The sequence below is a fragment of the Oncorhynchus kisutch genome, linkage group LG8, assembly GCF_002021735.2.
Source record: "Oncorhynchus kisutch isolate 150728-3 linkage group LG8, Okis_V2, whole genome shotgun sequence".
NCBI lineage: Eukaryota > Metazoa > Chordata > Actinopteri > Salmoniformes > Salmonidae > Oncorhynchus > Oncorhynchus kisutch.
In genome coordinates, this window is record NC_034181.2 from 62,332,983 (window position 1) to 62,349,747 (window position 16,765).

The window sequence follows — 16,765 nt, forward strand, 5'->3', positions numbered from 1 at the left end:
TAAGAGGCAGTGGCCAATATTTTGGCAACAGGACCCCAGGAGTCAGTGAATCAGGAGACAGGGAGACCCTCCAGGGAATGTGTTAGTGTGTGAGCACACTAGGAATAACATTTACCCACAATGCTACAGTACAGTGCTTCTGAGTTAAACCAGGCTGATATCTAATCACGAGCACTGTTGCCGATGGCCACAGCCTATATACTGCAGATGCATTTCAGTTAAGGGGAAGACAATTCCAATTCCACCATATCAATCCTCTAATCAAAACCCAGCAGTCAGAATGGACATTCTGTCAAGTATCAGTTGTGCAGAGGTGAGGACGGAGTCAGACGCAGGACACAGAACTGAGTAAAACAATGTACTTTACTCTGAAAAATAATCAGCCAATAAATCCACGCAGGAATAACAAACCCTAACACAAAACCAGAAACAATCACGCACAAAACATAATGAGAACCAGAGGGTTAAATAGGGAAATAATAATAATGTAATGGGAACCAGGTGTGTACAATCAAAACATAACAAATGGAAAAAGAAAAGTGGATCGGTGGCAGCTAGAAAGCTGGTGACGACCGCCGCCAGAACAAGGAGAGGAACCAACTTCAGCGGAAGTCATGACACATTCAGTCAACATGGATATCAGAGGAAGTAAGATTGCTTTTATGCTTCGTTTCTGCTTGAATTCTCATGACGCCTTAGGAAGGACTCAACATAAACAGTACCTTCTTTACCCTAGGAATCTATTGAACCCACTCATGATAGTGGTGAGGTTAATCTGACACAGAAGAATATGTACAATGGACAAACTGGCAGAAACATTTGCTCAGGGGGTGGTGAGTGAGTAACCTCTACTGAATGTCACAACCTGGCTCTTAGATGGTGACACGCAAGGGAGTCCCCACACGTTTGCAGTTAAGGAGTAACACAAATATTTATTAAATAACTAAGTGAAAAACGTAAAAGGAAAACTGACCTGTGAAGTGTGAAAGTAGGCATGTGAGGGGTGTAATGGAGATGCATGGATGAAGGTTGAACCTAATCGAAAAACATATCAACCAGATCACCAAACAAAATGGTGCTTGTGGAGAGAGAGAGCCAGTAGTGGGCACCAGGAACGTTTATCTCTTAGTTGATCCCAAACCCAGGTGCAACTTGTCACCTTAACGACCCAAGCAGCTCCATCTGTCCCCAATCGACAAATAAAAGCACAAACACAGAGGAGGCAGGGAGAGAGTATCATGAAGGAGAGCTATAATTCTGTACAGGGCTTATACAAGGTCTTAAGGGCCATGAAGTGGACATTCTCTGAAGAAGTCAACTGGGAAAGATGAAGTACAAGCGAAGCTCTGAGAATGACAGGAGAGTACAGACCGGTTCTGATAAACCCTCTATCAACCAAGGTTTTGATGATCATTTACAGCGTTTCCCCTGCCTCCCAATAACATGCTCATTGTGTGGAATCCCTAAATAAGATATGGACAGTCAAGACATAATTTAAATGGACTTTTATTCTTGCCTGAGGCGTGTGCTCGAAGGTTCATGTTTCTCAAATAGGTCAACTATATAGTTTAATGTACATGCGTTAACATCCATTAAGTACCCCCTTGACATTACACTCGTAACAGGAGGCAGTTCAATGTATGTAACAGGTCAGAAATAAGACAGAACTATTAGTGCATCCGGTTGGACTTGATCCTCTTTGTCAGCTTGTTCTGGTACACTTCTCCTCAGTTATACTGCTGAGAGTTAAGTTTTACCATCTTACAGTGGGATCATGTGTAATTAAAGCCTGCTGACATTTGGCAAGTAATTGTGCCATTTCTTTAAATGTCAATGCTGTTATATTTCCTCAGTGTTTAACTGACTACTGCAGCAAGGCTAAATGGTAATTGTCAGGTAATTGTCATTCTGCTCATTGCTAGGTGATCAGCACTAATTTCAGACGAGGTCTCCATTATGTGGGTAGCAGTTGAGCGATTTACAAGAGACGTGAAGTTAAGCACTTTGAATGGAAGTTATTTGTGAACAAATGTTCAATTTCTATGGTCACACAGTTCTATAAATAGCACACAGTATTTCTGAAAAGCACACATTTACATAATTTTAAAAAACTTTTTTTTTTTTTTTTACATACATTACACATGACGTGACTGCTAGTGTCAAAATACTGTTAGCACTTTGGTGTCATTTAGCACTAATCTCTCCTTGGATCCTCTATGGTCAGCTCCAACAGCATCCGATATGCTTGCAAATCCTTGTTCTCTGTAAAACATAGAATAAGGTCAGAATGCTACAAAATACAAGCAATTTGACGAGATGAAGCCACTCAGTAAAAAGAACACATGCAAGTTCACACTTACTTTAAAAGCTGTTCTAGTTCCCTTTTGATTTTGGTGACAACTGGTGGACCCTGATAGGTTAAAGATGTGTACAACTGGACCAATGAGGCTCCAGCACAGATCTTGTCCAGGGCATCTTGTCCACTGGCTACACCCCCAACTCCAATGATTGGCACCTTACCTTCAATGAGAAAGAGCAATACTGGGTGAATGAAGAGAACATTCTATAAAACCCAGCCCACAATCAATCAATCCAAATCAAATGTATTGATAAAGCCCTTCTTACATCAGCTGATATATCAAAGTGCTGTACAGAAACCCAGCCGAAAACCCCAAACAGTAAGCAATGCAGGTGTAGAAGCACAGTGGCTAGGAAAAACTCCCTAGAAAGGCCAAAACCTAGAGAGAAACCTAGAGAGGAACCGGGCTATGAGGGGTGGCCAGTCCTCTTCTGGCTGTGCTGGGTGGAGATTATAACAGAACATGGCCAAGATGTTCAAATGTTCATAAATGACCAGCAGGGTCAGATAATAGTAATCAAGCCAGTATCAGCTGAAGCAAGAACCATTAACAGTGTTTTGATGATCCTTCATGGAGCCAACCTACCTTTTGTCAAGCTGTACATCTCTCTCACAGTGCATGTAGAGAGCTCCTTGATGGGCTGGCCGCTCAACCCTCCCACCTCTTTACTCTGGGGGTCCTGTAGAGTCTCAGGCCTGGATACTGTAGTGTTGGAGACCAACAGCCCATCCACACCAAGCTAAAACACAAACCATGATTACCTTTTATTTATTTATTTTTTATTTTACCTTTATTTAACCAGGTAGGCAAGTTGAGAACAAGTTCTCATTTACAATTGCGACCTGGCCAAGATAAAGCAAAGCAGTTCGACAGATAAAACGACACAGAGTTACACATGGAGTAAAAACAAACATACAGTCAATAATGCAGTATAAACAAGTCTATATACAATGTGAGCAAATGAGGTGAGAAGGGAGGTAAAGGCAAAAAAGGCCAAGATGGCAAAGTAAATACAATATAGCAAGTAAAATACTGGAATGGTAGTTTTGCAATGGAAGAATGTGCAAAGTAGAAATAAAAAAATAATGGGGTGCAAAGGAGCAAAATAAATAAATAAATTAAAATTAAATACAGTTGGGAAAGAGGTAGTTGTTTGGGCTAAATTATAGGTGGGCTATGTACAGGTGCAGTAATCTGTGAGCTGCTCTGACAGTTGGTGCTTAAAGCTAGTGAGGGAGATAAGTGTTTCCAGTTTCAGAGATTTTTGTAGTTCGTTCCAGTCATTGGCAGCAGAGAACTGGAAGGAGAGGCGGCCAAAGAAAGAATTGGTTTTGGGGGTGACTAGAGAGATATACCTGCTGGAGCGTGTGCTACAGGTGGGAGATGCTATGGTGACCAGCGAGCTGAGATAAGGGGGGACTTTACCTAGCAGTGTCTTGTAGATGACATGGAGCCAGTGGGTTTGGCGACGAGTATGAAGCGAGGGCCAGCCAACGAGAGCGTACAGGTCGCAATGGTGGGTAGTATATGGGGCTTTGGTGATAAAACGGATTGCACTGTGATAGACTGCATCCAATTTGTTGAGTAGGGTATTGGAGGCTATTTTGTAAATGACATCGCCAAAGTCGAGGATTGGTAGGATGGTCAGTTTTACAAGGGTATGTTTGGCAGCATGAGTGAAGGATGCTTTGTTGCGAAATAGGAAGCCAATTCTAGATTTAACTTTGGATTGGAGATGTTTGATATGGGTCTGGAAGGAGAGTTTACAATCTAACCAGACACCTAAGTATTTGTAGTTGTCCACGTATTCTAAGTCAGAGCCGTCCAGAGTAGTGATGTTGGACAGGCGGGTAGGTGCAGGCAGCGATCGGTTGAAGAGCATGCATTTAGTTTTACTTGCATTCAAGAGCAATTGGAGGCCACGGAAGGAGAGTTGTATGGCATTGAAGCTTGCCTGGAGGGTTGTTAACACAGTGTCCAGAGAAGGGCCGGAAGTATACAGAATGGTGTCGTCTGCGTAGAGGTGGATCAGGGACTCACCAGCAGCAAGAGCGACCTCATTGATGTATACAGAGAAGAGAGTCGGTCCAAGAATTGAACCCTGTGGCACCCCCATAGAGACTGCCAGAGGTCCGGACAGCAGACCCTCCGATTTGACACACTGAACTCTATCAGAGAAGTAGTTGGTGAACCAGGCGAGGCAATCATTTGAGAAACCAAGAGTGTCGAGTCTGCCGATGAGGATATGGTGATTGACAGAGTCGAAAGCCTTGGCCAGATCAATGAATACGGCTGCACAGTAATGTTTCTTATCGATGGCGGTTAAGATATCGTTTAGGACCTTGAGCGTGGCTGAGGTGCACCCATGACCAGCTCTGAAACCAGATTGCATAGCAGAGAAGGTATGGTGAGATTCGAAATGGTCGGTAATCTGTTTGTTGACTTGGCTTTCGAAGACCTTAGAAAGGCACGGTAGGATAGATATAGGTCTGTAGCAGTTTGGGTCAAGAGTGTCCCCCCCTTTGAAGAGGGGGATGACCGCAGCTGCTTTCCAATCTTTGGGAATCTCAGACGACACGAAAGAGAGGTTGAACAGGCTAGTAATAGGGGTGGCAACAATTTCGGCAGATAATTTTAGAAAGAAAGGGTCCAGATTGTCTAGCCCGGCTGATTTGTAGGGGTCCAGATTTTGCAGCTCTTTCAGAACATCAGCTGAATGGATTTGGGAGAAGGAGAAATGGGGAAGGCTTGGGCGAGTTGCTGTTGGGGGTGCAGTGCTGTTGTCCGGGGTAGGAGTAGCCAGGTGGAAAGCATGGCCAGCCGTAGAAAAATGCTTATTGAAATTCTCAATTATGGTGGATTTATCAGTGGTGACAGTGTTTCCTATCTTCAGTGCAGTGGGCAGCTGGGAGGAGGTGTTCTTATTCTCCATGGACTTTACAGTGTCCCAGAACTTTTTTGAGTTAGTGTTGCAGGAAGCAAATTTCTGCTTGAAAAAGCTAGCCTTGGCTTTTCTAACTGCCTGTGTATAATGATTTCTAGCTTCCCTGAACAGCTGCATATCACGGGGGCTGTTCGATGCTAATGCAGAACGCCATAGGATGTTTTTGTGTTGGTTAAGGGCAGTCAGGTCTGGGGAGAACCAAGGGCTATATCTGTTCCTGGTTCTAAATTTCTTGAATGGGGCATGTTTATTTAGGATGGTTAGGAAGGCATTTTTAAAAAATATCCAGGCATCCTCTACTGACGGGATGAGATCAATATCCTTCCAGGATACCCCGGCCAGGTCGATTAGAAAGGCCTGCTCGCAGAAGTGTTTCAGGGAGCGTTTTACAGTGATGAGTGGCGGTCGTTTGACCGCTGACCCATTACGGATGCAGGCAATGAGGCAGTGATCGCTGAGATCTTGGTTGAAGACAGCAGAGGTGTATTTAGAGGGGAAGTTGGTTAGGATGATATCTATGAGGGTGCCCGTGTTTAAGGTTTTGGGGAGGTACCTGGTAGGTTCATTGATAATTTGTGTGAGATTGAGGGCATCAAGTTTAGATTGTAGGATGGCTGGGGTGTTAAGCATGTTCCAGTTTAGGTCGCCTAGCAGCACGAACTCTGAAGATAGATGGGGGGCAATCAGTTCACATATGGTGTCCAGAGCACAGCTGGGGGCAGAGGGTGGTCTATAGCAGGCGGCAACAGTGAGAGACTTGTTTTTAGAGAGGTGGATTTTTAAAAGTAGAAGTTCAAATTGTTTGGGTACAGACCTGGATAGTAGGACAGAACTCTGCAGGCTATCTTTGCAGTAGATTGCAACACCGCCCCCTTTGGCAGTTCTATCTTGTCTGAAAATGTTGTAGTTTGGAATTAAAATGTCTGAGTTTTTGGTGGTCTTCCTAAGCCAGGATTCAGACACAGCTAGAACATCCGGGTTGGCAGAGTGTGCTAAAGCAGTGAATAGAACAAACTTAGGGAGGAGGCTTCTAATGTTAACATGCATGAAACCAAGGCTATTACGGTTACAGAAGTCGTCAAAAGAGAGCGCCTGGGGAATAGGAGTGGAGCTAGGCACTGCAGGGCCTGGATTCACCTCTACATCGCCAGAGGAACATAGGAGGAGTAGAATAAGGGTACGGCTAAAAGCTATGAGAATTGGTCGTCTAGAACGTCTGGAACATAGAGTAAAAGGAGGTTTCTGGGGGCGATAAAATAGCATCAAGGTATAATGTACAGACAAATGTATGGTAGGATGTGAATATAGTGGAGGTAAACCTAGGTATTGAGTGATGAAGAGAGAGATATTGTCTCTAGAAACATCGTTGAAACCAGGAGATGTCATTGCATGTGTGGGTGGTGGAACTAATAGGTTGGATAAGGTATAGTGAGCAGGACTAGAGGCTCTACAGTGAAATAAGCCAATAAACACTAACCAGAACAGAAATGGACAAGACATATTGACATTAAGGAGAGGCATGCTTAGTCGAGTGATCAAAAGGGTCCGGTGAGTGGAGAGGTTGGTTGGTGATTTAGACAGCTAGCCAGGGCATCGGTAGCAAGCTAGCATAGGATGGAGGTCTGTTGTTAGCTACCTCTTGCGTTCCGTCAGTAGATTAGTGGGGTTCCGTGTGGTAGAGGGGATTAATCCAAATCACACAACAACAACAAAAATAAAAACAATAGATATAGTTATAGAGGCCCAAGAAGAAAACATAATAATAATAATAAAAAAAAAAATATATATATATATAAAAAAAATTGTCCGATTGTCTATTCAGATAGCAGCCGGTAAGACAGCTAACGGTTAGCAGGCCGCATGGGCGTTCAGGAGCCAGCCGAATAACTCCTTCGGGTAGATAACGTCGGCAGTCCAGTTGTGAAGGCCCGGTGGGGCTCCGCGAAAGCAGTAAAACGGGTCCGGATAGGTGACTGCAGCCCAGGTGTGATTGATGGAACTCAGGAGTGATTGACGGAGCTTGCTAGCTCCGGAATAATTGATGTTTGCTCCGGAATCGACGAAGGCCGATAGTCACACGGATAGCAGCTAGCTAGCTGTGAGATCCGGGTATGAATGTCCAGAGAGCAGTCGAAATCCAGGGACATGGAGAGAAAAATTGGTCCGGTATGTTCCGTTCCGAGCCGCGCTGCGCCGTACAGAACTGGCGATAGATTTTCGAGCTAAAGGATAGCTGATGACCACAAACCGTGGTTAGCTGAATACTAACGATTTGCCAGTAAAGGAGCTAACTAGCTTCTGAACTAGCTTCTGGATTAGCTTCTGGCTAGTTTCAGGCTAGCTTCTTGGAGTTTCTGGCTAGCTTCTTGGAGGATTACAGATCTGAGGTAAATAATACTTTTTTATAAATATACATTGGTGAGGCGAGTGTTTTGAAGATGAGTTGATGGAAAATAAAAATAAAATGTATGTGAAAAAGTTGTAAATATATATATATACAGGACACGACAAGACGAGGACAAAAGACGTCTGAACTGCTATGCCACCTTGGTTTTATTTTGACATATTTGACTATTTTGACTATTTTGACTATTTGACATTACCCCATAACACCACATCAAAACAAATTTAAGTAACCCAATCATTGAGAATATTTCACGATCTGTTTAAAAGTGAGTTCTGTATTCCATTGGAGTTGGTGTAGCATCCTAATAAAATTAGATTTAATTATTCCAGGCACACTTAAACGAATACACTCAGGCTGCATTTAGACAGGCAGCCCAATTCTAATTATTTTGACCAATCAAATTAACTCTGAAAAAGATCTGATGTGAAAAGATCAGATGTGATTGGTCAAAAGACTAAATAGTGGAAAAAATATCAGAATTTCGTTTAAGTGTGCCTGGAACAATAAGAATGCTACACTAACTCCAATGGAATACAGAACTCACTTTTAAAACAGATGGATCATGAAAAATAAGTTATGATTTGTTCATCTTCATTCTCAATGATTGGACTGTCTGACAAATGTACCGTAACGTACCTAATACTCTAAATATTTGCTGTGCTTTCTATCGGTCTTTTTCCATTGGGAGTCTGTCCACTTACATGAACACAGAAAAACTCCATTAACCTTAACATAAAGAGTGGATAGGAGGCAACACTAATGCATTCAAATCAATTTGATGATATAAGTCCTCTGCTGGCTAAGACCCATCGCAGCAAGACTGATCTGATGACAGCTACAGAACACAAGCCGACTATGTGAGAAGTGTGCTCAGGAAGATGAGCAAACAGGAGAAACACGGATGACCAAAGTAAGCAGCCCTAAGTCATTGGGGGTTATATACTGTAGGTTAAGACTTGGTGAGTAGGCTACATAGACAGGCCCACAGAACCACACTGACCCCTGTGTGGCTAGGCCTCAGACTGACCCCTGTGTGGCTAGGCCTCAGACTGACCCCTGTGTGGCTAGGCCTCAGACTGACCCCTGTGTGGCTAGGCCTCAGACTGACCCCTGTGTGGCTAGGCCTCAGACTGACCCCTGTGTGGCTAGGCCTCAGACTGACCCCTGTGTGGCTAGGCCTCAGACTGACCCCTGTGTGGCTAGGCCTCAGACTGACCCCTGTGTGGCTAGGCCTCAGACTGACCCCTGTGTGGCTAGGCCTCAGACTGACCCCTGTGTGGCTAGGCCTCAGACTGACCCCTGTGTGGCTAGGCCTCAGACTGACCCCTGTGTGGCTAGGCCTCAGACTGACCCCTGTGTGGCTTGGCCTCAGACTGACCCCTGTGACCACATCAGCAATGTCCTGCTTATCCTGTGCGGTGAGGTCAGGGGCAATCTTTACCAGTACAGGTGGCCTGCTCCCCCACTGTAGGGCATCACGTTCCTTCAGCACCTGGATGGGTTTTTCCTAAGGTTAATTGTGTTCAATCCAAACAGTCTGTGCTTTTGTGATGTGTATGTTGTCTAATGGGAAGTCAATTATCTTTTGACATGAATGAAAGATGAAAGATCACCGTTTATATCAATAAAAGTCTAAATGAACAGAAACACCAGACTTCAATAAAGGAAAAGTTGCAACAGCTTGCTCTCTGGAAAGCCAATGATAGATAAACTATAAACATAAAATAAAGGACCTAAATAGTATGATATCCTGGTTAATTAAAGGATAAATAAATCATATCTAGGTCAGCCAAAAATTGCCACCAACTGACCTTGTACAGCAGTTGTCGCAGTTCCCCTTTCCCCTGCAGGTCCCTGAGGCCTGGGGTGTTGGGGCTGCTCACGTTCACCACCAGGTAATCAGCCAGAGGGCCCAGCATCCGCACCCCCTCCAGGTAGTCTGCTGCTGCATCCTGCGACAGCTTGTTCTTTCCCAGGTTGATGCCCAGGGGCAGGCCAGCTAAAAACACACAGACAACAGGATTTATTCCAGTTATGAGTCCCTGGGAGAGGTTAAGGTCAGAACATAAATAGAATGCATGGGAGTGAACTAAGAGAAACTGTCCGCAAGCGTCAACTGCGTCACGAGCGTATACCGCATCAAATGACGCCAACATTTATTGTATTTTGGTACACCAGAAGTACATTTAACTTCAAATGGAACGCCGCATTTGCCTCGCAGCATTGAGTTGGAGGCAGATGCAGTGCGTTCTGTGTGGCGCATAAATTGAATTTATCGAAACTATGCATCAAACTGTATGTATAGACAGCTTGACAGACATGGTAGCAGAAGGTGAATGTTGCACACGTCCAGATTATAATTTCTCACGTCTACGCGGAGCAACGCTGGTGAAATGAGCTGATAATAGAAAAAAAATGTCAAAAAAATAGACTGTGGGTGCATTGTTACCTCTGGAATTGTGAAATGGATAGCTAAAAATGTCTATTTAGTGTTCATAAGTTTAAACAGCGCGCCACCATTGTGTAAGCCTATATAGGCTGGTGCTTATGAAAACGGTGTAGCAATGCATGAACGCAACGACATTCTACCTTTAGAAACTGGATTTGTTTCAGAATTAAATATCACGTGGTCAATGTCATATCTTGACAGTATCACCGTTGTTGCTTACAGCCGATTGGATTGAAATACAGCTCAATGTGCATGGTTAGCGAGTGCCTTGTTTTAAATGAATCAAATCTGTTCCAAAGGGAATTTGAATTCGGAATTGTTATGATCTTCCCTACTTTGCTATGTAAAGTTGTATGGTTAAAAAGTAAATTGGGGGCCTCCCGGGTAGTTAAGGGCACTGTACTGCAGCGCCAGCTGTGCCACCAGAGAACCTGGGTTCGCGCCCAGGCTCTGTCGTAACCAGCCGCGACCGGGAGGTCCGTGGGGCGACGCACAATTGGCATTGTGTCGTCCGGGTTAGGGAGGGCTTGGCCGGTAGGGATATCCTTGTCTCATCGCGCACCAGCGACTCCTGTGGCGGGCCAGGTGCACGGTGTTTCCTCCGACACATTGGTGCGGCTGGCTTCCGGGTTGGATGCGCGCTGTGTTAAGAAGCAGTGTGGCTTGGTTGGGTTGTGTATCGGAGGACGCATGACTTTCAACCTTCGTACGGGAGTTGTAGCGATGAGACAAGATAGTAGCTACTAACAATTGGATACCACGAAATTGGGGAGAAAAAGGGGGTAAATTTTTTTAAATAAAAAAGTAAATTGGGTTGTAGGCTAAGGTTTCTGACAAATAGACTACATATTGGAAAGCAATACAGCGGCCTACCTGTTTTGCTTTCGATCATGGGCATATAGTCTAGGCTACTATGGCTGGAAAACCTTGAATGAGGTACCTCAGATTGAGAGAGTATACAACTGTTTATAACCGCTTTCCATGACAATCACGGCTTAATAACTGGTTTACGTTACGTCATCTATGTGAATTCATGCTTGCTACTCTCACACAAGCAAATTCATGCCGTTGACGGACTTCCCCCTTGTGATTTTGGCCTAATGTCCCAATCCAAATCAGTGGGGAACATTTTGTTATGAATGCTCTATTTTACTGAAAACTAGTGGAATATGGCAAATTGAATTCAATCAAAGATATAAATCAATGTTGTAAAAATACAATGGTGAAAATCTTTGTCGATAACTTGACAAAATAATTTCAGTCCTTTGCATTTTGTGTCAATACAAGACAGTGTAGGCTACTACTGTTCTGACTTGGAAACTCATTTGTAAGTGTGTACTAGCTCCCCTGCCAGTGTGTGATTGGTATTAGGAACAGCCTGGAGAAAGGGAATCTCCATATAAAACAGGGGCAGAGGATTATAGTGTTGTGTAGTTGGCTGTGTGCCTGAGACACTTATCAGCTCACTGTCAAACCCATCTATCAGTCTGACAGGCAGCACAGAAACAGAAGTTGTCTCTCGTACCTTTAGTCAGCTCTACCTGGGTGCCTTCTCTTGCCTTTAGTCTCTCCCGTGCTGCTGCAAGACCACAGCTGTTGAACCCATATCTGAAACATACCCACAACATAATCAAGAGGTTAAGTTGATGTAACACACAAAAATCCATACATTTGCCAAAAAAGCCATCAGCAATTTAGGATCCATTCCTTTATCATGCCATTATGATACAGTATGTGTTAATCCCCAATTGTCCAGAGTGCACATTGAATTTTATTTGATTACTATAATCTATAATACATGAAATACATGAAAACTAATAAACACAACTATAAGGAAATGAGGCCTTTAATCATCTAATGCACTCATCTTGACTTAACTTCTGGGAAGCTGTGTTGTTGTTCACTGAGGAGTGAAAGTAGCATTCCGGCATATTATTATATGAGCATCTCACATCCCTGCATATCATCCATGCTAAATTGAATTAATCATATTGATTCTAGCCTAATATACAAAGACTTACTGCCATTTACTAACTCCATGAAATAAAAGACAAACCATTTGGATACATCCTCAGTGAGCTCCAAAAGTACTGGGACAGTGATAGATTTGTTGTTGTTTTGGCTCTGTACTCAAGCACTTTGGATTTGAAATTATACAAAACTACGGCACTTCTTCTATATACAGTTGAAGTCGGAAGTTTACATACTTAGGTTGGAGTCATTAAAACTCATTTTCAACCACTCCACAAATGTCTTGTTAAACTATAGTTTTGGCAAGTCGGTTAGGACATCTCCTTTGTGCATGACACGAGTAATCTTTCCAACAATTAGTTACAGACAGATTAATTCACTGTATCACAATTCCAGTGGGTCAGAAGTTTACATACACGAAGTTGACTGTGCCTTTAAACAGCTTGGAAAATTCCAGAAAATTGTGCCATGACTTTAGAAGCTTCTGATAGGCTAATTTACATAATTTGAGTCAATTGGAGGTGTACCTGTGGATGTATTTCAAGGCCTAACTTCAAACTCAGTGCCTCTTTGCTTGACATCATGGGAAAATCAAAAGAAATCAGCCAAGACCTCAGATTTTTTTTTTGAAGACCTCCTCAAGTCTGGTTTATCCTTTGGAGCAATTTCCAAATGCCTGAAGGTACCATGTTCATCTGTACAAACAATAGTACGCAAGTATAAACACCATGGGACCACGCAGCCGTCAAACCGCTCAGGAAGGAGACGCGTTCTGTCTCCTAGAGATGAACTTACTTTGGTGTGAAAAGTGCAACAGCCGCAAAGGACCTTGTGACGATGCTGGAGGAAACAGGTACAAAAGCATCTATATGCACAGTAAAACGAGTCCTATATCGACTTAACCTGAAAGGCCGCTCAGCAAGGAAGAAGCCACTGCTCCAAAACCGCCATAAAAAAGCCAGACTACGGTTTGCAACTGCACATGGGGACAAAGATCATACTTTTTGGAGAAATGTCCTCTGGTCTGATGAAACAAAAATAGAACTGTTTGGCCATAATGACCACCGTTGTGTTTGGAGGAAAAAGGGGGAGGCTTGCAAGCTGAAGAACACCATCTCAACCGTGAAACACGGGGGTGGCAGCATCATGTTGTGGGGGTGCTTTGCTGCAGGAAGGACTGGTGCACTTCACAAAATAAATGGCATCATGAGGTTGGGAAATTATGTGGATATATTGAAGCAACATCTCAAGACATCAGTCAGGAAGTTAAAGCTTAGTCGCAAATGGGTCTTCCAACTAGACAATGACCCCAAGCAAACTTCCAAAGTTGTGGCAAAATGGCTCAAGGACAACAAAGTCAAGGTATTGGAGTGGCCATCACAAAGCCCTGACCTCAATCCTATAGAAAATGTGTGAGCAAATCTGAAGAAGCGTATGCGCGCGAAGAGGCCTACAAACCTGACTAAGTTACACCAGCTCTGTCAGGGGGAATGGGCCAAACTTCACCCAACTTATCGTGGGAAGCTTGTGGAAGGCTACCTGAAACATTTGACCCAAGTTAAACAATTTAAAGGCAATGCTACCCAAAACTAATTGAGTGTATGTAAACTTCTGACCCACTGGGAATGTGATGAAAGAAATAAAAGCTGAAATAAATCACTCTACTATTTCCCATTCTTAAAATAAAGTGGTGATCCTTACTGATCCAAGATGGAATTTTTACTAGGATTAAATGTCTGAAATTGTGAAAATGTATTTGGCTGAAGTGTATGTAAACTTCCAACTTTAACTGTAGTCCCCCCATTTTAGGGGACCAGAAGTTTTGGGACAAATTCACTTACATGTGTATTAAAGTAGTAAAAAGTTAAGTATTTGGTCACAGATTCATAGCACGCAAATACGTCATCAAGCTTGTTATTCTATTTACTTTTAGGATGCATTTGGTGTTTGTTTTGGTTGTGTTTCAGATTATTTTCTGCCCAATAGAATTGAATGGTAAATTGTTTGTGTGCATCTATAAATTGTTGCTCGTATGTGTGCAACTGGTTTGGAATTATACTTTATTTAAGAGAAGATAAAAATGAAACAAATTCAGGTAAAATGTCCATTTTGAGTCACTTTTATTGTAAATAAGAATATGTTTCTAAACACTTCTACGTTCATGTGGATGCTACCATGATTATGGATAATCCTGCATGAATAATGAATGAGAAAGTTAGACGCACAAATATGTCCTCTCACCATTTCAATAACAGGTGGGGGGTGACTCCAAAATACACCATTTACCATTCATTTCTATTGGGAACAAAATAATCTGTGAAACACAACCAAAACAAACAGCAAATGCATCCAACAAATTTTTTGTCACAAGCTTGATGTTGTCATTGGTTGCTATGAATATGGTACCAAATACTTAACTTTTTACTACTTTAATACACAAGTGAATTTTTCCTAAAATGTTTGTCCCCCTAAAATGTGGGAGACTGTGAAAAAAGTGCTTTAATTACTAAACAGTTCACCCAATTTAATATAAATTCCCTCAAATTAAAGCGGACATTGTATCATTCCAAAGTACTGGAGTACAGAGGCAAAACATTAAAAGAAAATTGCTGTCCCAATACTTTGAGCTCACTGTTTTAGCCCTACTGTTGTTGTGCTAGGGCAGTGTTAACATCAGTCAGTCTGTGTAGAATTTGCTTTTCAAAACACTAAAGAAAATCACAAATGTATTGCCCCTATCCCTGAAGAAATGGGATGGTTCTGGATATTTTTTTCTTAAAATGTTTAGAACAATGTCAAGCAAGCATAGACAGCCATGACAAAACGCACACCTTTATTGTGTATCAATCATTTAGAAATACATGGATTTACATTTGGATCTAGGAAGCTTTTTCCTGAACTAAGGATTAACTTCTCTGACAACCAATATTTCCCTTCATATACGCAAAGTACCATGTTCTAACAACTCGTGAATATGCATGTTTGTGCCTTGGCATCTCATTTCACAGCACTTTTCAGAGAATGGAAGCGAACGCAAGGAGGTAGCGGTGTAACACCCTGATAACATTCATTTGGCTCCTTAATTTTTGTGTGAAGAAGCTGTGCTATAGCAAAGATAAAAAAGGGAATTCATATTGTAGTCTGTCACCAGGCTCAATGTAAAAAAAACTAAACTTGAAACGTGAAGGCGGCAGGCTTATTCCCTTTGAACAGAGTGGCGAATGACAAAATCATCTGTGATGTCTCTGTTCGCTGCCATTTGACACAGAATTCACATGCTAAAAACATTCATCTATAATGAATGACAGCCATGCCATGGTTCAGTAGCCATGTCTTATTAATTCAAAACCATACCGGTTGATGACCACCTGGTCAGTCTGAAAACACGTGGTTTGGGGTTGCCCTCCTGGGGTTTGGGGGTGATGGTCCCCACCGCCTAGTCTATAAAGCCCGTCAACAGCCTCCCCATGCTTGTCAAATCCTGCTGCTATCCCTTGTCAAATCCTGCTGCTATCCCTATGGGGTTCTTGAATTTACAGCCCATGACGTTCACTTCCTGGAATAAGAAGTAACAACGCCAGGTCAAACTGTTGCCTAAATTCCAGAAAGTACACAGTGACCAAAATTACAATAACAACGTAGATTAAAAAGGTTAACAAAGAGATTTGACTAGCTAGGGTGAGTTATGAGACAGTGGGAGTGAAGGTTCTCAAACAAAGCATACATTCCATTCTAATCTTACACCAGCACAAAGGCAATTCAGTGTAAGCAAGGAGAGTCAAAACACCCAACAGGCTAAAGGGCACCTCCTCCCATACTGACCAGTGATACTGGGTCCTGGTAGCGGTTCAGAGGCACCAGACCCAGGCCGATTAACCTCACAGCCATGACATGGGCTGTCTCTGCTCCCACAATCCTCTGCAGCAAAGGCATAAGCTGGTTGGTGTAGAAGCGCTCATCTCCCACAGCAGTGAGGTAGGAGACAAACAGGACGCTGCCGGACCCTATGATTTTCACTGCGTCCTTCAGACGCTGCAAAGAAAAATCAAACAATGTGATGGGAATAAACTGAAATATGATGCACTGTTGTTGTAGCACACCAGGTGAACTGAGGGGAGTTGCAATTATTGTTATTTTACTAGATGACAGAGAGTGAACCATAATACCCAGAGAGACTAGCGTTACCAGCACTAAAAAACCCATGTGTACAACCCAGTGGGTATAATTTAGCATGCCTGCCTGGTCATTCAGGATCCAGCAAACAGTTAACTAGTTTCTCTCGTCACAGAGGCTGGTTACATGAACTAGCTAGTCACATGGTAATAAGCCAAATTTAGCAAATTTAGCTAGCTCACTTCATTCAGCAACACTCTGATTGTAGTAGCTAACGTGAAGTGGCTACTGCCCAGTTTCGCTTACCATATAGTCAAAACATTGTTCATGACAAATACAAACTATTAAAACAACACTGCTTCATGAATGATGTTACCTTGAGTTGTCCCGCCATGGATGTTATATCACTTTGCAAACGTCTGGAAGCATTTCTTTCACATTGCCGAGAATCACTTCCTGAATGTAATCTCACGATACTTCAAAGGCAGCTCTGAAAACGTCAAATCAGAGTTCAGTGATGA

The 16,765-nt window shown here is 42.8% G+C and overlaps 1 pseudogene; it reads right to left on the reverse strand.

Annotated features, from left to right (window-relative positions):
* Positions 1 to 345: 345 nt before the first annotated feature.
* Positions 346 to 16,751, reverse strand: LOC109895450 (dihydroorotate dehydrogenase (quinone), mitochondrial-like; annotated as a pseudogene).
* Positions 16,752 to 16,765: the final 14 nt, after the last annotated feature.